Source organism: Malaclemys terrapin, chromosome 6, assembly GCF_027887155.1.
Source record: "Malaclemys terrapin pileata isolate rMalTer1 chromosome 6, rMalTer1.hap1, whole genome shotgun sequence".
Classification (NCBI taxonomy): domain Eukaryota; kingdom Metazoa; phylum Chordata; order Testudines; family Emydidae; genus Malaclemys; species Malaclemys terrapin.
In genome coordinates, this window is record NC_071510.1 from 12,559,285 (window position 1) to 12,583,999 (window position 24,715).

General features: G+C 39.6%; 1 long non-coding RNA gene across 1 annotated transcript in view; it reads left to right on the forward strand.

Moving 5' to 3' along the window:
* The first annotated feature begins 612 nt into the window (after nt 1-612).
* Nucleotides 613-24,715, forward strand: part of LOC128839755 (uncharacterized) — a 235,054-nt gene continuing 210,951 nt past the window's right edge. Inside the window, exon 1 of the long non-coding RNA XR_008445522.1 lies at nt 613-818. This is a non-coding gene — a long non-coding RNA (uncharacterized LOC128839755). The remainder of the gene's footprint in view (nt 819-24,715) is intronic.

A 24,715-nucleotide genomic window follows, 5' to 3' on the forward strand; every position in this document is an offset into this window, starting at 1 on the left:
TTTCGTGGACTACAGCCCACTTCTTCGGATGCATATACTAATAAATAAATAAATGCTCTAATAAATTTGTTAGTCTCTAAGGTGCCACAAGTACTCCTGTTCTTTTTGCGGATACAGACTAACACGGCTGCTACTCTGAAACTTAACATGGGGAAAGAGATTCAATTTGTGTAATGACCCAGCCACACTCAGTCTCTATTCAAGCCCACGTTAATGGTATCTAGTTTGCATATTAATTCAAGTTCAGCCATTTGGAACACCTACAGTCTCTTGAAATGGAATCTATTTTGGAAGCTGTGCTCCATTGACTCCTCGGAAGGTAGTCTAAATTTATTTACATAGGTACAGCTAAGAACAGAACCTGGCCCAAAATGAAGACGTTAAAGCACAGATCAGCTTGTTCTGTGTCCACTGAAGTCAGTGGGACAGATTCTCAGCTGCTGCAAATAAGCATAGTGCCGTGAATGTCAATTAATTGATTTGCACAAGCTGGGTAAACTTGCCTATCAGCACAACACCTGTTAACTTCAGTGAACACAGGACCCAACCTAGAAAGAACAAACAGTGCAGTGTGAGAGAAGGTAAAGATGTATAGCTTCAAGGAGAGTGCTACTAAGCTGCTCAGCTTTGTCTATAAAAAAATAATAATAATAAAGTGTGAGGGGTTTAGAGATGAGTTATTTGCCTCTGTATTCCCTTACACTGAGCAAGCAACAACAACAATAATAATAATAATAATAATAAAGCCTCCATTAAAAAGGTGGTAAATTGGAGGAAGGTGTTTATACTGATGCTGCTAGCTGCAAACCTGGAACCTGGTGAGTAGAAAAAAAATTTGTTTGTAGCTATTTTGATGTGACTTTCTAAGAGTGCTCTCTAACTCCAAAACTTAATTTAGCTTTAAATCTCCCGCACAGTACTGAGATCCTGCTGTAACAGCCCTGCACTTATTTGTTTGAGCGTTTCTTATGTAGCGTGAAAAATCTTTTTGAGGAGAGCTGCTGGGATGAAAAATAGTGTCTGGAAACTAAACTGCATAGCCACATATCTATATCTCTCCTTTACTCTCACTTATTCACCCAAGAAGTCCCATTGAAGTCAAGGCTGCGGAAAGTTGCCCCAAATCTGGTATTGTTGGCAGATTTGTGCCATGGCTAAAACACAGGAAAGTGGGTTCAGCAGTAGTAATTATATTCTGATCTGGTGAAAATACATCTGCCTGCATTAGTGGGTTCATACCCCTGTGCAGCAAGTGTTGTCCAGTGCTGAGAGAAAGTTCTCACAAACCAGGATATCTGGGTTCTCTTCTCAGCTTTACCACTGATTCTCTGTGTGCCCTTGTGAAAATCCACTGGGGCTAGTCACCAATGTGAGTAAAGGTTTCAGAATCTTGTCCTATGCATCTTCGATATAAATCAAACTCTGATCCAAAATTTTGGCAATAACTTGCTAATGTTTAATTATACTTATCTGTGTTAAAGTTGCAGGGTTTTTTGGTGGAGGAGAATGAAAGCACTTGATTTGAAAAGCAATGTATATGATTTAAAAAAATGTTCAAAGGTATTTAGGGTCTGATATTTATGACAAATTTTGAATCTTGTTTCTATTACTGTCAAATTATTTGATTGATTTTCTTCCACTCTTTAATAGGAATTAATATTTTATGTTAAGTGTGTGTATATATTGCAAGCTCCCTAGCTGGGGGATTATGCTGTAGTAACTGTCTTTGCCAACACAGTATGTCTGGGGTTGTACCTTACTGTTGCTAATAATAATGGCAGGAATCTCTTTATTTGTTGCTATGAAGAAAACATGAATACATTGATATCATATTTTCTAGCTGCCACTGGATGTGATGCTTGTTTTCCAAAAAGTATTTTTCATTATATAGTTACATTTTGCTCTTCTTTAAGCAGAGGTGAAATGGTAATTTTTTTGGACATGGACTTTTAGTAAAATTCTGGTTGAAATTTAAGGTGACTTGAAATTAGCAATGTATGTTTTGTAGCCCTCAGAGATAATCTGCTGTCAAATATGATCGTTCGATGGAGATCAAATCGTAGGGCCAGCTCTTCTTGTGATGTTTGGTTGCAGCTATACAAGAGACTAAAAAGGTTCATAATTTCATCAAGATATGAACTTGTAACATGGCTGTTTCAGAGAAATTTCTGTAGTGATTGCCTACTGGAAATGACATGTAGCACCTGTTTGAGGTCTTTGTTGGACTACATTTGGGTGCAGTTGTTTCCAAGAGTGAGGAAACTTGGGGGCTTATTTTCAGTGCTTATGGTGTGTTGAAAGAAAATATATTACAAGGAATAGTATGACTCCTGGAGTTCTCTTCCAATAATTCTGTTACTGATTACACCATTAGCAGTGAGTTTGAAACAGGCAGTTTGATTAGACAGTTATGTAAAGTGCAACACAATTTCAGACTGGTTTTATGTTTCTGCATACCTGTACTTGTTATCAATGTTTTGTTTTAAAACAGCCAAAATTATCAGCAAAACTGATTTTTTTTTTTTTTTTTTTTTAATGGCTCAATTTTTGGATATGCAAGCGAATTGTCTGGATATGTCCTATGGGCCTGATACTCTTTTATACTAATATTTCTTTGCATCTATTTACCAAAGAGGTACTTAATGTGAGAGTCAAGTTCTATATGTTTGTCACAGTCCTCTACTGGCTAAAACCATTATTGAAATTGGCATATGTCCCAATTATGAAGAGTCTATGCTCTACTTTTACGGTATGCTTATTTAAAAAAATAGAGCAGGTGTGTGTGTGTGTGTGTGTGTGTGTGTATATATATGATGTAAATATTTTTTTTACATCAATGTGGTTTTTCACCAAAAATAAAACTTATGGAAAATTTGTTTGAGTAAAATGACTTTTTAACTAAAAAACTTAATCAAACATCTTAATTTTGAAGGAAAAAAAATTAGTCTTTTTTTCTTTTACTCCCCTTCCCCTACTTTTCCACTAGAAAAGGTGGCTGGGGGGAGGGAGGAGAAGAGGAAGACTGAAAAATCTTGAATTCAAAACATTCTGAAAAGTGATTGTTTCATTTTGAATTTTTCTTCTGAGGAAAAAGAGGAGGAATCCTGTAATGCTCTTTTATTTATTTATTAATTATTTTTTTTTAGATTTATTTTAGTTTCAATCTTCACTTTTAACCAGCTCTCAAACACAGTCTTCTTAGCTCAAGTGCAAGAGCTTTTATTTTTATTTTTTAAAGCCAAAATTTATTCTATTCCTCATACTATACAAGGATGTTCATTTGAGAATTATCACTGTTGCCACATAGTCTGTTTCCATGTCTATTCTGTGCTATTTAAAGTGTTCATAGAATTACATTTTAGCTATTCTCTCTTACCAATTACGATAGCACTGATTGACAGGGACACTGTGTCTGACAGAGCCTAGCGTGAAATTTTTTGTGGCATTCCCTACCACTTGAGTTCATGACGAGCCTTTAGTGCATCAGTGTGAATTACATCTATGTTACTTGGTGACTGGAGAATCACCTTGGAAATAGGTGGTCTGGAGGCAAATAAGAATATTTCCACTTTATTATATAAATTTCTTTCTCAAATAGGTGAAGGCAAAGATTTTTCTTTATGCATTTCTAAAGTATCTATCTATCTATCTATCTATATATATACACACACACAACTACAAGGCCATTACACAATGGACTGGTTTATTCAGAATAAAGCCAATGGTGCAAACAAGAAGTTTGTCTCTTTCAAAGTGATCATATTGTAATTGATCTTATTTTTTTTTTTTTTTTTGCAAAAGAGAAAGCAAAGGAAGTGCCTGTTACACTGCTCCAGAGAAATCATAGAATCATAGAATCATAGAATATCAGAGTTGGAAGGGACCTCAAGAGGTCATCTAGTCCAACCCCCTGCTCAAAGCAGGACCAATTCCCAGCTAAATCATCCCAGCCAGGGCTTTGTCAAGCCGGGCCTTAAAAACCTCCAAGGAAGGAGACTCCACCACCTCCCTAGGTAACGCATTCCAGTGTTTCACCACCCTCCTAGTGAAATAGTTTTTCCTGATATCCAACCTGGACCTCCCCCACTGCAACTTGAGACCATTGCTCCTTGTTCTGTCATCTGCCACCACTGAGAACAGCCGAGCTCCATCCTCTTTGGAACCCCCCTTCAGGTAGTTGAAGGCTGCTATCAAATCCCCCCTCATTCTTCTCTTCTGGAGACTAAACAATCCCAGTTCTCTCAGCCTCTCCTCATAAGTCATGTGCTCCAGACCCCTAATCATTTTTGTTGCCCTCCGCTGGACTCTTTCCAATTTTTCCACATCCTTCTTGTAGTGTGGGGACCAAAACTGGACACAGTATTCCAGATGAGGCCTCACCAATGTCGAATAAAGGGGAACGATCACGTTCCTCGATCTGCTGGCAATGCCCCTACTTATACAGCCCAAAATGCCGTTAGCCTTCTTGGCAACAAGAGCACACTGTTGACTCATATCCAGCTTCTCGTCCACTGTGACCCCTAGGTCCTTTTCAGCAGAACTGCTACCTATCCATTCGGTCCCTAGTCTGTAGCAGTGCATGGGATTCTTCCGTCCTAAGTGCAGGACTCTGCACTTGTCCTTGTTGAACCTCATCAGGTTTTTTTCTGCCCAATCCTCTAATTTGTCTAGGTCCCTCTGTATCCGATCCCTACCCTCTAGTGTATCTACCACGCCTCCTAGTTTAGTGTCATCTGCAATGCATCTGTATCTTCAAGATCATTTATCTAGTGAAGAAAAATTCACTCATGAAGGGGACAAAAATGAAGATAAAGCTATTCCAGGTCCATAGACTCAGATTATAAAACCAAAAGGGAACATTATGATCGTGTAGTCCTGACCTACTGTATAAAACAAGACATTGGATTTACTTGAATTAATTCCAGTTTGAACTAGATCATACCTTTTTAGAATACAATTAAATCTTGATTTTTAAAACGGCCACTGATTTGAAGTTGCTTAATATTTCCTAAGTTTAAAAATGTTCAATAACACTAACACCTTTAATAAACAGAACAATTGGTCGTATGGGAGCTGAAACTTTTTTTTTTTTTCTTCTCCACTCCTACCAGGCTATTCTCAATGTTCTGAGCATATCTTTCTAGAACTATTATGTGATTCCTAAAGGGCGTTTTTACCCCACTGCCGAACATTGAAAAGAAAACAGTTAATATCTATTAAGCAAGTAAAAGCATCATGGTTCTGTGTCCCCAATTTTCATGTCAGGCATGGAAGGAAAACTGTTTCAGGTTCTGGGGGAGTTTTGTGTAACTTCCAAGAAAACTATAGCTTTTCTGTGCTGCCTCAAAGCACATTGTGGGGGTGGAGAAAACTAGTGTATAGCAACAGAAAAGGGAATGTAGTCTGAGACCAAGACACTGCACTGTATAGTCATCACAAATGAACAAAATGAAGAGTGTAAGTGAAAGTTCGAGTGATATCCCTGTGGGTGCTCCACTTTAGGTGTCCATGTACCCCTGCGCTAGTAATCAGAGATCTATAGTAGCAGTGTCTGGTTGGGTTGCGCATGCGCAGTCTGCGTTTCGTACCACTTCAGGCAATTAACTGGCACTGTGCGACCAACCACCCCCCCCATCTACTTTCTCTACCGTCTTTGGCTCGAGTCAGAGCTACTAGCAGCTCCTCGCAACTTCTGAGTAGCATAGTTTCCCTTAGTTTTAGCTTTCAGTTAGAATAGTTAGTGTTAATACTTTATCCTTGGCCTATCATTCTTAAAATATATATTCTCCTTATAGGACTGCAGGTTTCTGTTCTTTTATCGCAGCAGCAAGTTATTCCGACCCCCCTCCGCCCTCCCTTATGGGGAGAGTATGCTCCCTGAGGGGCATGCCTGGTTCCCCAGGGTCCAAACACTGTTACATGCAGGCTTTCTATACCTCTCAGTGTGTCAGTGTCTCGGCGGTACACATATACCGTAGAAGTGCTCGCACTGCCACAATCTGAAAGGAAAGCGATCTCCAACTTAAACTTTTCCTCAAGGAGAAGTCTCTCCACCTGGCATCTGAGCCTGAGGTATGCACCCCACCTGGCCAGAAATCGCTGACCGTAGCCTCTGACAAGGGCCCTTCTTCCCAGGCCCCTGATCAACGAGCCAGGTAGGTGGCAAAATATGGGGTACAACGTCCCCAACCTTGGAGTTGGCCAAGAAAAGGCACTCCGCTAATGGGCAAATACTCCTGGTACTGACCACACTGGCCACATCAACGGCTGAAACAGCGGGACCCTCCAGCACTGTCAGTATCAAAAAAACGAAAACTCCCAAGCAGCCGAGCTCAGATACAGGCACCAAGGGGAAGATGGAAACCCAATACCATGGTACCACCAGACACAAATAAACACTTGGTACCGAGCATGTTGGCACCCTCCCCACTAATGATGTGACCTAGTATGGGCATTGTGCACTCCAGTCACACACGGGTACTGACAGGCAGTTTTCAGCAGATGGTACCGATTCCTATCACACTGACAGTTCAGTGTTAAAATTTGAAATTTTGCTTGTTTCAAACTTCAGCATAAAGAGGGTCCATTTTTTTTTTTTTGTGAAAATGTTCACACCCAAAAATTAACTTGCCTTTATTCATAAGAAGAGTTGGCTCATAGACATCTTCCATTTCACTGATTAATGGAAAAAATGACTTAAAGAAGTAAAAATACAAATATAAGCCAGAACGGAATTAGCAGTGAGGTCTGATCTTAATTTAACTTAATCCCCAATTTTGGGAAAGTTTTGGATCCACAGCTGGGGGAGAACTTTGAGTTAGACACATTTCTAATTAAGATGCATAGCCTTAGCTTTTACTTAAAGCCCTTGAATTGCTACAGGAGTCATTTTGCCTGTCCGTGTCTCATATACAAGAGTTCAGATGTGGAACAGATCCTTCTCTATAACTGAGAGACGAAGCTTACAGATAATGGGCTCAATCCTCCTGAAAATGACATAACAAACCACAGTCCTGTACATTGGGGAGGCAATGATCTTGTACATACCAGTGACTTGAAAAGAATATATTAGCTCTACTGACCATCTCAAACCAAGGTAGGAATAGAATAATTTAAACCACCAAACTTAATGGGGTAGCATCAGTATCTGTTCCCTTTTGCAGCAAATGAGAATTCGGCCATCATCTCTGAAATGTAGGAAAATGCTGTAATTGGTCTTTTTTTCTTATTGAAAAAGTAAAACACCCAATGCCCAATTTTGCCCTCACTGGCACAAATGCACTTCATGACTCTGAGTGAGTTGCACCTGTGTAAGTGAGCTTTAAGGAGACACTAAATTAGCTTTGTGCATTAAATTTTTGCCTGCACAAATCTTTGTATGAAAGAAGGAACAAGCTTTGCTTAGTGGATGTTGCCTTTATTAATCTGTTTAGTAGTAACTATGACCTAAATTGAAAGGGGATGAAAACAAAATGCCCAGTGAATGGATAAAAGTAACACACCTTGCCTGTGCACACCTCTAGAAATCTAAGCTAATTAGTAACTGGTTTTGGAAAAATGTCCTGCAACCTTTGTTCCTTCAGTTTTACAAGTACAAATAACTTTACACATGGATTTTTAGTACTGTTGTGCCTCCAAATGAGGTAGGAATTTATGGTAGGATTTTGAAAAGGGCTCTGTGTTGATCTAACTGTCCTCCCTTTTATCAGCGATAAAATTCCCATTGACTTCATTGGGAGCAAAGTTACCCCAATGAAGAGCACTTCTGAGAATCCCACCCCACGTGTAACTTTTTTTAAAATGTGCCTGCAATTACTGACACCTCCAAAACTTCAGGAACAGAACTGATAGCCCGATTGAACTCGTTAGAAAACCAAGGACTTAATGCCAGATGGATTGGCACACTTTCAAAATTTAAGGGCAGATGCTGTCAGGTGGTACGAACTCAAAATCCCCACTGGAGTCAATGGGATTAATATGCAAGTATGTTCATGTAGAATTTACAATGGTGGGGTAGCCAAGTTGGATATTAAAGAGATAAGGGTGGATGAGGTAATATAGGTAGAATTTAGTCATCAGTAACCTTTAGTGTTCATAAAATAGAATGCATTCAACAAGATCATATACATATCTTCTCTTGATACAAAATATACTAAATTAGATCGAGTTCTTAATTTTTATACAATTAGACCTTATGTATTAAGGTAGCTTTAATATTAATTTTTCATATTTTAATCCTTAATACACAATGTGATTTTTAATGAAGTCAGGCAAGAATAAGGGAGCTGTACTGTAGTTAATTTAATATCTGAACACTTCCATAGATCAGAACCAAAGTGTGTAGCCACCTGGAGAAAATTTTCTGCATCACATTTCAAAGATAATGACTTCAATTTCTGCTAAAATTGATGCGTGTGTGCTTTTTATTAAATTTTCTAACTCTCGTCCATCACTGCAATCTTAGATTCTTCTTCTTTTTTTTTTTTTTTTTTTTTTTTTTTTTTTTTTTTGTAAAGCAAAAACCTGTTCTCTGAACTTTAAATATTTCACATAAAAAGGCCGGAGTGAGGGGAGAGGGAAAGGAGGGAATGGAGCCAGGCAGAGACGTAATTCTAAAAACAACCAAACTAGAAAAGTGTTCTCCAAGTTAGGTCCTGGTTCTGGAAAGCATCTTGCCTCAGCATAGCACTTGTGTTCAACGTTAAGGAAGAAAATGGAACTTAAGCAGCTGCAGAATCTGGGACTTCAACAAGACACAATGAGCCATATCCTACAGTCCTTATTTGGGTCCACATATTTCTTGTGAGGTGAATTCTTTCCTGTTCACAGCCCCAAGTCAACATGAGTCATTACCACTGACTAACAGCTTTGCATCGAGCCACAAGGTGCTAGGGTCTAAGTGGAGAAATTGAGACACACTCTAAGGGTTAAATCGTGTCTGCCCCTGCATTAGGAGAAGACTGAGCACCTAGATCCTCTCCATTCTTCAATGTACTTGTGCAGGAAGCAGCTATAATCACTTCCCAGTGTTCTGATAATCAAGAAGATGGTTGCTTGCTAGAACTGAATGGCTCAGAAAAGACATGTCTGGAGGTGGGTGACACCATGACCCAAAGTATTTTGAGATCTAATGAGGGAAAAATGCTGTATAGGAGTTGGGTATTAAGAGGCTGAACTACCACAGGATAGTCCAATGATTAAAGTCCTGTTGTGGTGATAAAGTCAAGTTGTAGGCTCGAAGCTGTGAGCTCAATTGTAAAATGGGTGTAAGTTCATAAGATGTTATGATAACCTATAATACCAAATGTTGATGGGGAAAAGGTGCAAAAAAAAAAAAAAGAGAGACTGAATTAGTCTAAACAAAACGGCCATCTGATATAACTCAAGGATAGTGTTACAATCATGCCTCATAAACAAGAAAAATGTGGGATTGGAAATTACTGAACCAAAATAGGCTTCACATCTGACACCAAACTGGTGGACAAAACAATGTGGTTATTCCACCCATCACTCCCTTCTGAGGTCCTTTTAAAAAACAAACAAGACTTTGGAAGGAAAAATTGGCTACTTGAGCAAGCTTCATTATCATCATGGCTGCCATCTCCACTCTCTCAAGGGAATCTGGACCCCCTTCATCATGATCCTGAAAGATGTCCTGGCCAGGGAGGCAGATGATATTGCCACCTCCACCAGCTCTGGCTAAATCTCAAATACCACCTAGGATGTGAGACTTTGTCACTCATCCCATGTGTTCTTTTCTTTCCCCACACTTTCTTATCCATCCCCAGTTACTGTCTGTCTAACTTAGCTGGCCAAGACTGCATATTTTGCACACAGAAATGGGCAATTAAAAGCAATGCCCCAAACTGCCCTATGCTGGTACGAGTTTGCCGGGTCTTGCAGTGGCTAATTTGACTGGGTGTTGTGCCTCTGCTTCTCAAGCAGAAAAGTTGCAAGTGAAAATCATCAGTGGAGACAGAAGCTTGTTTTGTATTTTTCTATATGTGTTCGGTTTTTTTTTCTTTCTAGGAAACAGAATCAGGTTCTGATGGCAGCTCCAGTCCATGTTTACTACCTTCCTCCTTCCCCCCTTTTCTTCAAAAGGACATTTATTACCATCTTTAATACTATCTAAAAGAATGTCAAAGATGGTTTTACCCTCCCATCCTCCCCCCCCCATTCTCCTTTTACAGACTGTACAGATAAAGGGGAAGGGGAACAAGGGACTTGTTGAAACGTTGATGTTGAAATGAAAGCCTTTTTTAATACTTTACTTTAACTTTTTTTTTCTTTTCTGTATCTTAAAAACCCTTTTAATCTTTCATGAAATGGTGTTTTGCCATGTACTATGCATGTTGAGATCTTTGTATACCAAACCGTTAGACTGTGACTGGTTGGTTTATCTTAACATCTTTGGCCCATATATTCCATTTAAATGAATACAAAATTCCTTGCTTGGGCTGCTGAAACAAAGTTCAACTTGTTCTGTCACAGACTTCCTGCATGATCTTGGGTGTCTCATGATCTCTGTGCCTCAATTTTCCATCTGTAAAGTTGAGAAAATAGGGTATCTGTGTGAAGATGGATAAATGCACATTATGAAGATTTCAGATATTATGGTAAGAGACCATATAAATACCTAAAAAGAACTTTAAGTGGAACAAAGGTTCACAGTTCAAGCCTGAAGGATCCTGCCTACTAAAATTAATCAGCTAGGTATAGTAAAACTCCACCTCCCAGACATCAGGTCACAGAAGAGAAGCTTCTATAAAAAGAGAGAGCTCTCCATGAACTTTGATAATATGGTTAAAAAAATCCCATTTTTGTCAAAGATGCTGCAAGAGTGTCTCTAATAAAATGAACATAAGAATGGCCATACTGGGTTAGACCAAGGGTCCATCTAGCCCAGTATCCTGTCTTCTGACTGTGGCAAGTGCCAGGTGCCCAAGAGGGAATGAACAGAACAGGGAATCATCAAGTGATCCAACCCCTGTCGCTCATTCCCAGCTTCTGGGAAATAGAGGCTAGGGACACCATCCATGCCCATCCTGGCTAATAGCCATTGATGGACCTATCCTCCATGAACTTATCTAGGTGTTTTTGTTTGTTTGTTTTGTTTTTTAACCCTGTTATGGTCTTGGCCTTCACAACATCCACTGGTAAGAAGTTCCCACAAGTTAACTATGCGTTGTGTAAATACTTCCTTTTATTTGTTTTAAACCTGCTGCTTATTAATTTCATTTGGTGACCCCTAGTTCTTGTGTTATAGGAAGTAGTAAACAACACTTCCTTGTCTACTTTCTCTATACCAGTCATGATTTTAGACCTCAATCATATTTCCTCCTAAGTTGCCTCTTTAACAAGCAGAAAGGTCCCAGTCTTATTATTCTTTCCATAATACGGAAGCCATTCCATACCCCGTAATCATTTTTGTTGCCCTTTTCTGAACCTTTTCCAATTCCAATATATTTTTTGAGATGGGGCGACCACATCTGCACACAGTGTTCAAGATGTGGGCATACCATGGATTTATATAGAGGCAACATGATATTTTCTGTCCTATTATCTAGTGCTTTCTTAATTATTCCCAGTATTGTTAGCTTTTTTGACTGCTACTGCACATTGAGTGGATGTTTTCAGGGAACTATCCACAATGACCCAAGATCTCTTTCTTGAGTGGTCACAGCTAATTTAGACCCCATAATTTTATATGTATAGTTGGGATTGTTTTCCAATGTGCATTACTTTGCATTTATCAACATTACATTTCATCTGCCGTTTTGAGAGATCCTTTTGCAGCTCTTCGCAGTCTGCCTGGGTCTTAACTATCTTTAGTAATTTTGTATCATCTGCAAATTTTGCCACCTCACTGTTTACCCCCTTTTTCCAGATCATTTATGCATATGTTGAATAGGACTGGTCCCAGAACAGACCCCTGGGGGACTCCCAATATTTACCTCTCTCCATTCTGAAAACTGACCATTTATTCCTACCCTTTGTTTCCTATCTTTTAACCAGTTACCAGTCCATGAGAGAACCTTTCCTCTTATCCCATGGCAGCTTACTTTGCATAAGAGCCTTTGGTGAGGGACCTTGTCAAAGGCTTTCTGAAAATCTAAGTACCCTATATCCACTGCATACCCTTGATCCACATGCTTGTTGATTCCCCTCAAAGAATTCTAGTAGATTGATAAGGCATGATTTCCCTTTACTAAAACCATGTTGACTCTTCCTCATCAAATTATGTTCATATATATGTCTGATATTGTTCTTTATTATGGTTTCAACCAGTTTGCCCGGTACTGAAGTCAGGCTTACAGGCCTGTAATTGCCGGGATCACCTCTGGAGCCCTTCTTAAAAATTGGCGTCACATTAGCTATCTTCCAGTCATCTGGTACAGAAGCTGATTTAAATGATAGGTTACAGACTATAGTTAGGAGTTCTGCAATTTCACATTTGAGTTCCTTCAGAACTCTTGGGTGAATACCATCTGGTCCTGGTGACTTATTGCTGTTTAGTTTATCAGTTTGTTCCAAAACCTTCTCTAATGATACCTCAATCTGGGACAGTTCCTCAGATCTGTCACCTAAAAATGGCTCAGGTTTGGGAATCTCCCTCACATCCTCAGCCATGAAGACTGATGCAAAGAATTCATTTAGTTTCTCCGCAATGGCCTTATCGTCCTTGAGTGCTCCTTTAGCACCTCGATCGTCCAGTGGCCCCACTGGTTGTTTAGCAGGTTTCTTGCTTCTGATGTAAAATGTTGCTATTATTTTTTTGAGTCTTTGGCTAACTGTTCCTCAAATTCTTTTTTGGCCTTCCTAATTATATTTTTACATTTCATTTGCCAGTGTTTACGCTCCTTTCTATTTTCCTCACTAGAATTTAACTTCCACTTTTTACAGGATGCCTTTTTGCCTCTCACTGCTTCTTTTACTTTGTTGTTTAGCCACGGTGGCTCTCTTTTGGTTCTCTTACTATGTTTTTTAATTTTGGGTGTACATTTAAGTTGAGCCTCTATTATGGTGTCCTTAAAAAGTTTCCAGGCAGCTTGCAGAGATTTCACTTTTGGCAGTGTACCTTTTTAATTTCTATTTAACTAACCTCCTCATTTTTGTGTAGTTCCCCTTTCTGAAACTAAATGCTACAGTGCTGGGCCACTGTGGTGTTTTTCCTGTCACAGGGATATTAAATTTAATTATATTATGGTCACTATTACCAAGCAGTCCAGCTATATTCACCTCTTGGACCAGATCCTGTGCTCTACTTAGGACTAAATCAAAAATTGCCTCTTCTCTGGTGGGTTCCAGGACCAGCTGCTCCAAGAAGCAGCCATTTAAGGTGTCAAGAAACTTTCTCTGCATCCTGTTCTGAGGTGACATGTACCCAGTCAATATGGGGATAATTGAAATCACCCATTATTATTATTGAGATTTTTTTAAAATTTTAATGGAGATGAATGATGAAATCCATCTTAAGGCCTGAGGAAGAAATACTTTCTACACATGATAACTATATGTAGTAATAGTTCCCCTGAACCTTCCAGTTAACTAGGTAATAATTAACTTGATTGTTTTGCAATATGAAGTAGAAGTTTTTCCTCTACTCTGAAAAGGCTGTTTTGCTAGTCTTTACTTGCAATGCAGCACCTGAATTATCACCTGTTTGCTGACTGTGCGAGACAGAAGATAAAATTGAAATAACTTTTTTATATCTTTTGTCAACAAACTGTCACTTTTGCTATTTCAATGGAATGGACCGATGATTCTGCAGACTATGATCTTGCAATAAAGGTTTAAATACCCCCTCTTTAAAAAAAAAAAAAAAAAAAAAAAAAAAGCATTTCCATACATACATATAGATGTCCACAACAAATGTAGACAGTTGTTAAATGTGAAGAAGCGTTTTGTTGTCTAACAGTGAATGAGGGCCATTCAACAGAATGGAATTTAGTTAATTTAACTACCATTACAAGTGTCAGGCTTAAGAGTCCAACTAATCCATGCAGCAGGCTACTAACAGATGGTCATTTGGGCATCAGCCATCATTACCTAAATGTGGAAAATGTATTTGTGACCTTCTCTTATCAGATACCATCTGGAGAATGTTCATGTTCCAATAAAGCTGTCAGATTTTTTTGCATCCATCTGAAGTCTATAAAAAAGCAGCCGAAGTCCTATGTGATACTGAAGATTTATATAGCACCATAGGTGTGTGTGATGCTATAACAGGCCAGGTGGACAAATCCCTGACCGCTTGCAATGTAAGACTCCCTATAGTTGTGGGGCAACACAAGACTTCTGCCATATTTTTAGAGCCTTGCTATTAAGGATGTACTCCAATTCCCATTGAAGTCAATGGGAGTGTTCCTGTTGATAACCATAAAAGTTGGATCAGGCCCTAAAGCTAGCCCAGTTTTCATTATATTTAAGTTGGATGACCCAATTCTATTTATTTATTTATTTATTTTCCTGGTTGACGGATTCTCTAAAAGTAGCAGGGGGCCTCTAGGGTTATGCATCTTTTCAAATGATCACAATGAGAATGTCTTAATTATTTCCTTTTAAGCTGTCACTACTGTTGAACTATATATAGACATTGATATCTACTAGAGCTACAGCTGGACCTGAGTTAAGATTGGTGTGAAAGGGGGAATATAGATGTCACAATGAGAAGCGTTGGGAGAGCAACCAAAGACTGAACATTGTTATCCTCAGAATGACACCATTCTTTTTTTCTGTTAACCTATTTCTATCACATGCCTATAAATACTAGTCCTTCCCCTTTAAGTGCTAACTAATGAGTAAACCAAGAATCTCTTTGAAAACAAATATTCCAGAAATGATGGAATTAGCAAGTGACAAACTTCACTGCTTGGTCTGGAATTGATCCAACATTTTTGACATTCAAAATTGCAATGAAACTTTTTTCATTCCAATTTCTGGGGTGAAGGGACAATACATGAAAATTTAAACCCATTTTTTTTTCAAACCTTCTCTAGTTCAGATATTCTGTTTTTGACTATATCTCATCCCCTTACCTGTGTTTGTACATGGTCTATTTTATCTATCTCAGGCATTTACTAGAGTGATGTGGGCCATGTATTTGAGCACCTCGCACTGATGTATTTATCCTCCCACAACACTGTCTTCAGGGGGTTGCTTTGTTCCCTATTTTACAGATGGGGAAACTGAACCACAGAAACTAAAGGGACACATTTTTAAAGGTATCCAGGTGCCTACCTCCCATCTCATACTTTTCAAAATTTGTACTAGTTTGTATGAGATGGGAGGTAGGCACCTGGATACCTTTAAAAATGTGTCCCTTTAGTTTCTGTGGTTCAGTTTCCCCATCTGTAAAATAGGGAACAAAGCAACCCTCCACCTCCTCACCACCTCACATTGGTGTTGTGGGAGGGATAAATACATCAGCGTGAGGTGTTCAAATACCACTGTGGTGGGGGCCATGTAAGCACCTAAGATACCAGCACATTCCAAAAGATGATTCTGCTCTCTTATCCGTTCCAGCCTGTTTGGAAAAGGTGGAGGGTGCAAAAGTAGAAATCTCGTGAAACTTGTACCTGGATTTTGCAGAATCGATAGCTTGAAATTTATCTGGTTGATTTCAATTAAAAAAAAAAATTTTTTTTTGGTGGTTTACACACACTGAACCGAACTTTTTGGCCCTTCTGAGGTTCCCCCTTCACTAATAACGAGAACAATGTTGAGATTTTTATCCCCATAGAAAGGAACATGTGTAGTGTTTGGTTTCCTTTACTGCAAACGAAAAGGACAAGATTCTTCCACCCTCCCTCAGTATCTTCCTCTCACTGAAGTCAATGAGTGAGGATGGCAGAATCTGACTCAAGTAGGTAGTCACCATGGGAGTGAATATGACTCACTCAGTAACATGCTGCATCTGAACTGAAACACAAAATGGAAGCAGGCAGGCAATGCCTCAACATTTAAAGGTGCAGTACACAAAAACTAAACACACTAGACTTTCCTCACTGGATGGTGGAAAGATGCCTGGTGCTTGTTGTATCAGTCCATTAGCCAGCCATTTTAGCAGCATGTTAATGTTAAGGGGTGACTTTGCAGTTAATAACTTACCATCTTACCTTAGCCACCTTATGTTAGATATAACTAGTAGAGCTGTGTGGGAACTGAAATTTCCATTTCATGAGAAATTCTGCAACTTCAAAATTTGTTTCACTCCAAATCAGATTGAAAACAAAATGTAATACATTTCTCCCAACAAAATTACCCAAAACAACGGATTTTTTTTTTTTTTTTTTTTTTTTTTGTAAGTCCAAACATTTTAATGTTTCATTTAAAAAAAAATCCTCTTCCATTTTGGAAAAAGTCAAAAAGGAATGTTTTGACCTTACCAAAATGCTTTTCTTTTTTTTTTTTTTTTCTGAAATGTAAATTTGTCAATCCGTAAGTTCCCATGGGAAGCTTTGGTTTTGGCAAAACAGCATTTTCTGTCGTAAAACTGTTTGGCTGGCAAAATTTGGACCAGCTTTCATTATACCTAAGCAGTGAGTGCTGTGCTTTTGTCATAGAAGCAAATCTTTTTGCTAATAAAGAATGGACGAGTCATAGACAATAGGCTATCCAAAAGGAGGTTTAAACTTAAGGAGAAAATGTAGCTGTTCCAGTTTTAAAGTGCTGAAGTTTCACTATAATAGATTTCATTCATTTACCTGAATATGAAAGGGAAGTTTACACAGTCATTATTCTAGAGGGCCTTGTTAAATACTTAACGGCATATGAGCACTGTGGGATTCACATGGAGAGATTAATCTGAGGTGAAAGTACAATATGTCTCCATATGGATTTGGCAAGGTGGGTGAAGTAATATCTTTTATTGGACCACCTTCTGTTGGTGAGAGAGACAAGCTTTCAAGCTACACAGAGCTCTTCCCCAGGTCCAACAGAAGTTGATCCAATAAAAGTTATTGCCTCACCCACCTTGTCTCTCCAATATCCCGAGACCAACACTGCTACGAGAACTCTGTATAGATTTGTCAATTAAACAAATGAGTTCACTTTGTGATCAGAGAGAGAACCAGCTCAAGCTACCTCCAGTGTATGTAAGGAAAAATCATCTACATTTCTAGTACTATGGGTTTCTTTCCCTAAAACACACGTCCTCCTATCTCAAGAAGTAGGCATTCGTTTTTATTACTACCATGACGTTCTGGGGAACACTTTTTTTTTTTTTTTTTTCCTTTTTCATACAACCAACAAAATTGGTGGGCTATGTTTCCGCTTTGATCTACTTTGACCCTTGGTAATGAGCTTGTAACTCCACAGTAATCTGCACCTTTGTATCAGCCCAGCAATGCTGAGCCAGGACTTTCACAAAGGCCTGTGCGTTGGCAGTCTCCTAGCAAATAGCCATTGCTTCAGTAGCCTCACAGAGGCCTTTGCGTAAACTCAGCTCCAGGTGCCAAGTCAGTAACACTCTCAAAGGCCTGTGCCCTGGCTTAATGACCTGCTAAAGCTGATGATCTACTGAGCATGCCAGCACTGCTGAGCCGGTTAACCCTTACAGAGTCTGTAGCTTAACATGAGCTCCAGTGCAGGGGCAGAAGAGGGCGTAAGTAATGCAAAGGGCCCTGCACCTATCTTCTGTGCTTGGGTAAATTTTAGCTTAACTGAATACAGGGGAAACCTTTCTTTCCCCAAGCTTGCTTTATAGGATATTCTCTCCACCTTCAAAGGAAACTCACTCAGTACATGACACCTATTTTTGGTTTAAACGATGCTCTGTATTCTGGTAAGAAAAAGCTTTCCCTGTGGACAGTTTGATCTGAATGGCTATTGGAAGAATTAATTCCTCACTACAAGGGGCTGTTACAAAGCCAGTGAACTGATGTGTGCAAAGTGTTTTTTGTTAGTACCAACAAACTTTGAGATTTGTAGGCATAGTAGGTTTGTTTAAAAGCAGGTATGAGGGGGGGGGGGGTTCAGGGAAAACCTAGAGTGCCACTTAAAATTTTATATCCAGTGTATTTCCATGAGGAACTTAAGGTACAAAAGATGAAGAATAGCTTGACTTTTATTACACAAAGAGAATCCGAACAATATGCAGCCTCCAAACAGACTGATGCATTTACACTAGATCTGAGCCAAGCAGTTTCCAGATGAGGATAACTCAGAATTTAACTGGAAAAGATATTGCTAAGACTGATCTATAGTGATTTGGGGAGAGGGAGGGCAGGGAAGGAGTCTTGATACTTAACAAATCAGTTCATCATATTGAGTCTTTTTTTCTAATCTGATGTCACTTGGACATGGCTTGGAAACGAAGTTTGATTGCTGTGTTGAGCCATTGCAGGGAAGGATGGTTTGGAATTTTTGACAGCTTTGATCTCTTGGTTTCTATGTCTCTACAATACAGTGATTAGTTTTGCACATCAGAATTCAAAAGCACCTTGTGTAATTTGAGTTACTCTGTTACAGAAAAAACAACGAGGAGTCCTTGTGGCACCTTAGAGACGAACACATTTATTTGGGCATAAGCTTTCATGGGCTAGAACCCACTTCATCAGATGCATGGAGTGGAAAATACAGGAGCAGGTATAAATACATGAAAAGATGTGAGTTGCCTTACCAAGTGTGAGGTCAGTCTAACGAAACAATTCAATTAACAGCAGGATACCAAGGGAGGAAAAATAACTTTTGAAGTGGTAATGAGAGTGGCCCATTTCAGTTCTGCAGTTTCACTTTGGAATTTGTTTTTGAAGTTTTTGTTGAAGAATTGCCGCTTTTAGGTCTGTTATTCATTGACCAGGGAGATTGAAGTGTTCTTCTACTGTTTTTTGAATGTTATGATTCCTGATGTCAGATTTGTGTCCATTTATTCTTTTGTATGGAGACTGGAGACTTTACGTTACATACGTAGGAATTTTACTTCACTTTTAATCACTTCATAAACCAGATATCTGTCTTAAAGTACACACTGGTACAAAGGAAATAATATCTGGTCATATATAGCACTTTTCCTCAATGGATCTCAAAGCACTTTACAAAAGACGTCCGACGTCATTATGCCCATTGACACATGAGGAAGCGCAAGCAATGAAGATGTAAAATAACTTGCCTATGGTCAACCACAAGTTGGTGTCAGAGCTGGGAATAGAAACCAGATATCATAAAATTCTAGCCCAGTGCTTTTTCCACTACATGGCAATGCCTTCTAACTAAAAAACCTACTTGTCTAGAATTCTATCCGTCATCTTTCCAGAAAACCAAAGGGTCTATTACATCTACTAACGCCTTTTCCAACCAACCCTTGATGTCCCAACAATCCACCTTAAGACAACAGTTTTGAAGGTATGGCCGAGGACTCGAGACCAACGCTGGAAACAGAACTTATCTCCCCACCATTCGGAGATCAACTGCTACCATTTTACTAGGTCTGAAAGAACATCGCCACATAAATGGATTCTGGAAATAATCCAAAATGATTACTCCATCTCTTTATCTCGTTCCCACCCACCTACCCTCCTTCCCCATCCCAATTAAGGAACCCCTCTCACGAGCATCCACTGCAAGAAGAAATAAAACACCTTGTGCAACTTAGAAGCTGTAGAACCTGTACCAACACAATACAAGGGGAAAGGGTTCTATTCACATTATTTTCTAACACAGAAGAAAACTGGAGGGTGGTGACCCATTTTGGATCTAAGAAAACTAAACAAATTTGTAAGAACTCAACATTTTAAAATGGTGAGATTAAGAACTATGAGCATTAGAGAAAGGGGACTGGCTCTTGGCCCTTGACCTTCAGGATGCATATTTTCATATCACTATCCATCCGTCATACAGGAAATTCATGAGGTTCACCCTACGGAAACAACACTTCCAATACAAAGTATTACCCTTCGGTCTCTCAACCACCCCAAGAGTGTTCTCCAAAGTATTGGTGGTGGGGGTGCATCTCCACAGCCACAGAATCAGGGCCAGCTCCAGGCACCAGCTTGGCAAGCAGGTGCTTGGGGCGGCCACTTTGGAGAGGGGCGGCACGTCCAGCTATTCAGTGGACGGTCCCTCACTCCGGCTCAGAGCAAAGGACCTCCCGCCGAATTGCCGCCGCAGATTGCGATCGCAGCTTTTATTATTTGTTTTTGGCTGCTTGGGGCGGCCAAAACCCTGGAGCCGGCCCTGTACAGAATCATGATATTTCCATATCTCGATGACTGCCTCATAAGAGCACCAACCCAGCTCGAAGCATTGAGTGCAACCCACAGCACAATAGCCCTCTTTACAAATTTAGGTCTGCAGATAAACGGACACAAGTCCCCATTGACTCCCATCCAGACACTGGAATTTATCAGCGCTCATCTCGACTGCATAACAGCAACAGCAACGTGACCTCAACAGCATTTTACCACACTCGTCAACTTAATTACAATGGTAAAGGACAGTCCACAAATATCTGCTAGAATATGTCTCCAACTTCTGGGACATATGGCAGCAACATCATTTGTTATTGAGCATGCCAGACTTCACATGAGAGCTCTACAATCTTGGCTTCGAACAGTGTATATCCAATGCAAGCACAGCCTAAACAGACATCTCACGATGCTGGTAAAGGACTTACTCAGTTGGTGGACACAGCTGATGAATGTCTGCACAGGAGTCTCATTTCTACAAAGAACTCCAATGATGACAATCACCATGGACACCTCCCTGATAGGATGGGGAGCACATCTACTGAACAATACAGTCCAGGGCCGATGGTCCCCATCGGAGACTATGCTACATATAAACCTGTTTAAACTCAGGGTAGTCTGCAATTCATGCAACCACTTTCTACCTCTGTAAAAAACAAAAACATCAGGATCCTTATGGACAATGTAGCATGTATGTTCTACATACACTGCCAAGGGGGTGCACAGTCACAGTCCCTATGCACAGAAGTGACACGGCTCTGGAATTGGTGCATCAACAACATTCACATATCAGCATCCTACCTTCTGGTGTGCCAAAACACAATAGCAGACACCCTAAGCAGAGACTTTGCACAGACTCACAAATGAGAAATGGATCCCAGAATGCTACATGCGACATTCAGACTATGGGGAGTCCCTACCATGGACTTATTTGCAACAGCACTAAACACCAAATACCCACAATATTGCTTCAGAGTGGGACTGGGACCCCGCTCTCTGGGGGACACTCTCATTATCACAATGGGATGTGCCACTGATGTATGCATTTCCACTGACCCCACCCTTAAATCAGGTCATACACAAGATCAAGAGCGACAAATCCAAGATATTCCTAATAGCGCCTACATGGCCCAGATAAACATATGGAAGTGATTCAGTAATTAGTGCCAGGATAAAAACATCTTTCCAACATCCTCCCCTCTACTAAGGGTCTTGGACTACATACTAGAACATAAAATATCTGGGCTTTCCACAAGCTCCCTCAGGATACACTTAGCAGCTATCACCTCTTTCCACAACCAGGTTGAGGTGACATCAATATTTGTCCACCTGACAACTAAACATGTTCTTAAGGGCATTGAATACCTACCCCACAATGACAAACCCCCTTCCTGCCAGTGTGGGACCTCAATCTCTTCTTACACTCACTCATGGGTAAACCATTTGAACTCCATGGCGATCTGCTCATTGCTACATTTATCCACGAAGGTGACTTTCCTTATCGCCATTACATCTGCCAGGCATGTGGGAGAACTAGGGGCATTAATGGCACACACCTCATATACAACTTTCTTCAAAGACCAGGTCACCTTAAGACCACATCCCAAATTCTTACCTAAAGTCGTCTCCCCATTTCACCTTAATCAACTTACCTGTATTTTTTCCAAAACTGCATGCAGACTGACGGGAAGCATCACTCTACACACTAGACATTCACAGAGCTCTTGCTTTCTACATTGATAGAACAAAACCATTTAGAAAATCTCCAAGACTACTTGTTTTGATAACCGAATGATCAAAGGGAGAAACCATATTAAAGCAGAGACTATTCAGGTGGGTATCAGGATGCATCCATCTCTGTTATGAAAACTTTCATCTACCAGTCCCTATGGGCATCTGAACATATTTGACTAGAGCACTTTCAGCATCATTAGCCTTCCTCAATAGCGTCCCTATTGTGGACATTTGCAAAACAGCAACTTGGGCATCACCCCATACATTCACAAAACACTACACCATTGAGTTACAATCATCATCGGACACTCGCTTTGGACTCTCAGTGCTATCCACCATTGATACGGCAACTCTGAAGCCTCTCCCTTCCACAGAGGGGCACTGCTCAACAGTCACCTAAAGTGGAGCACCCACAGGGACGTTCCTCAAAGAAGAAAAGGTTACTCACCTTGTGCAGTAACTGAGGTTCTTTGAGATGATTATCCCTATGGGTGTTCCACTATCCCACCTCCTCCCCTCTAATTCGGAGTTTCAGGCCAATTCTCTGAGATAGAGAAGGAACAGAGGTTGGCTCCGCACCACTATGTAACTGCTCAGAGTGGTGTGAGATGGCTATGGTGGCACAGCTACCACAAATCTCCAATTAAAAGTGCAAGGTGTCAAGACATCGAAAGTGGAGCACCCATAGGGACAACCATCTCGAAGAACCTCAGTTACTGCACAAGGTGCGTAACCTTCTCATTTCCGTTCCATTGGAAATTCTGCTACTTTCAAAACTTTGATTTCAGTGATATCTAAACATTTTGTTGCAATATTTTTAATCAAAACAAAAACTTTCAAACATTCCCAGATTGCTTTGTTGTGGGTTGAGTCAGCCTTAACTTCTGCATCCTTCTAAAATGTTCATATTTCATTTAATTATTTTTACTTTTTTGTAATTTACATATTGCTCACGTGCAAAAATGTTTGCTAATGATGATGAGTTTCAAGTTTATTTTTTAATGAGCTTGCTGGACAAGATTTCTTTCATTTCCTGGGGGTTTTATAATGAAATAAAACTATTTAATCTATCCATCTTACTATATTTCTAAAATTAAAATGACCTTTCAACATAGTTGCTTATGTGTGGTGTAATTAATAATAAAGATCCTAGGAACCATTCGGTATACTTCTTATTTTACACTCTCTTCTTTTTGCTCTCTGGGGATGTTTGGTATTTAAGTCTCATCATAAACCACAAAACTGTTTTTTAATCATTGTGAAAAGCAGAACACAGTTCTTGCTAGCTAGAATGAGACTGAAATATGCCTGTAGCTCACTGCATAAACACCTTGTCCAGTGTTTTGGAACTGTGATTGAAAAGCCAATTAGATGCAGATTGTAAATATTGGTAAATGCCCGGTAAGAAGTAAAATAACCTGAATCCTCTGACAAATTAAAAGATTATCTTTCTAGACCTCTCCATTTGTGTGCTTTTTCTATTAGTTTGTGCCCATTATTTTAAGTAGGATTAAATTTCATTTGTGGGGGGTTTTTTGTTTTGTTTTTGTTTTTTGTTTTTTTTTATTATATACAGCTTGACAAGTGTTTTGTGTGCATTGGTAGTCCCTGAAATTTATCAATACTGTCATGTGACAAGACCTAATATTTTGTAACACTGACACACATTACGTGATGGGTGGCAGAAAACATCAGGAAACAGGACATCAGCTGTGCAGCAACCTCCATGGAACTTGGAGGGAGGAGCACACGTTGCAGGAGGGAGGAGTTTAGAGGAAGTGCCAGGAAGTCAGTCTGTATGCATATGGCTGAATACCAGCTGCAGTGGCAGCATCTCTAAATAATTTTCTTAATAAAGAGCCAGTTTACTTTTACAAGCCTGGAGCCCTTTCATGTATTTACCCAGCACACGGTACATGAAACAAGTGCTCTGTTGAAATCAGCATCCCTCTGTGTAATTCCTTTATAACAGCACAGCATAGCCACAGAGAAAGAAATGAACTAACCTTCAGCAATGTGACTTTCTGTAATATTGTAATTTTGAAAATAGAGGATCATGGTAAATAGTTACAGCCTGACTGTTGAATTCATAGGGATATGCTGAAGTGTATATCTGTCATCACACTAGAACCTCCTTTTCAGTGCTATATATAATGCTTCCATTCAATGTATTCTTCACCTTGACTAGATGTTAAAAAGGGGTAAAAACAGAGAATTTACTTGGAGGAATTCCAAAAGGTGGCTGGCTTTGACATCTAGTACTGAATAAGGAATACTTACATCTTGTATTTCTAATGAATCGGAGACTAGCAAAGATTCTTCACATACTACTGTGAAATCCTGTTATTGGTTTTCCATGAATATCAAGTGGCTTGTTGTCTGACTTTGAGATTAAATCTGACAGCATCCCATTTCATGCTGCATCATCCAAACCTTTTTTTCCCCCCAACAATTCCAGAGGAACCTCTTATTTAATAGCATCTTCAGATGGGAATATATTATTGGTGGGGGGAGGCAGATATTGGGGTAAGTCTATGGACCGGAGAGAACACAATCAATGTGTATGTGAGCAAGAGAACAGAACCACTGTCAGTGTTGCATTTGATCACTTTTTTCTCTTCTCTTCTACAAACTCTGGGCCCTAAAATCTGAAGACAGTTTAAAATGCAATTTGGACTTGAAATTTTCTTTAAAAAGACTGTAGTTCACAGTACATTAAGTTCCCTGTACATTTAATATAATCTCTCAGAGTCCATCTAGCTCCCTTCCTTCCCACCTGTGAGTGCCCCATA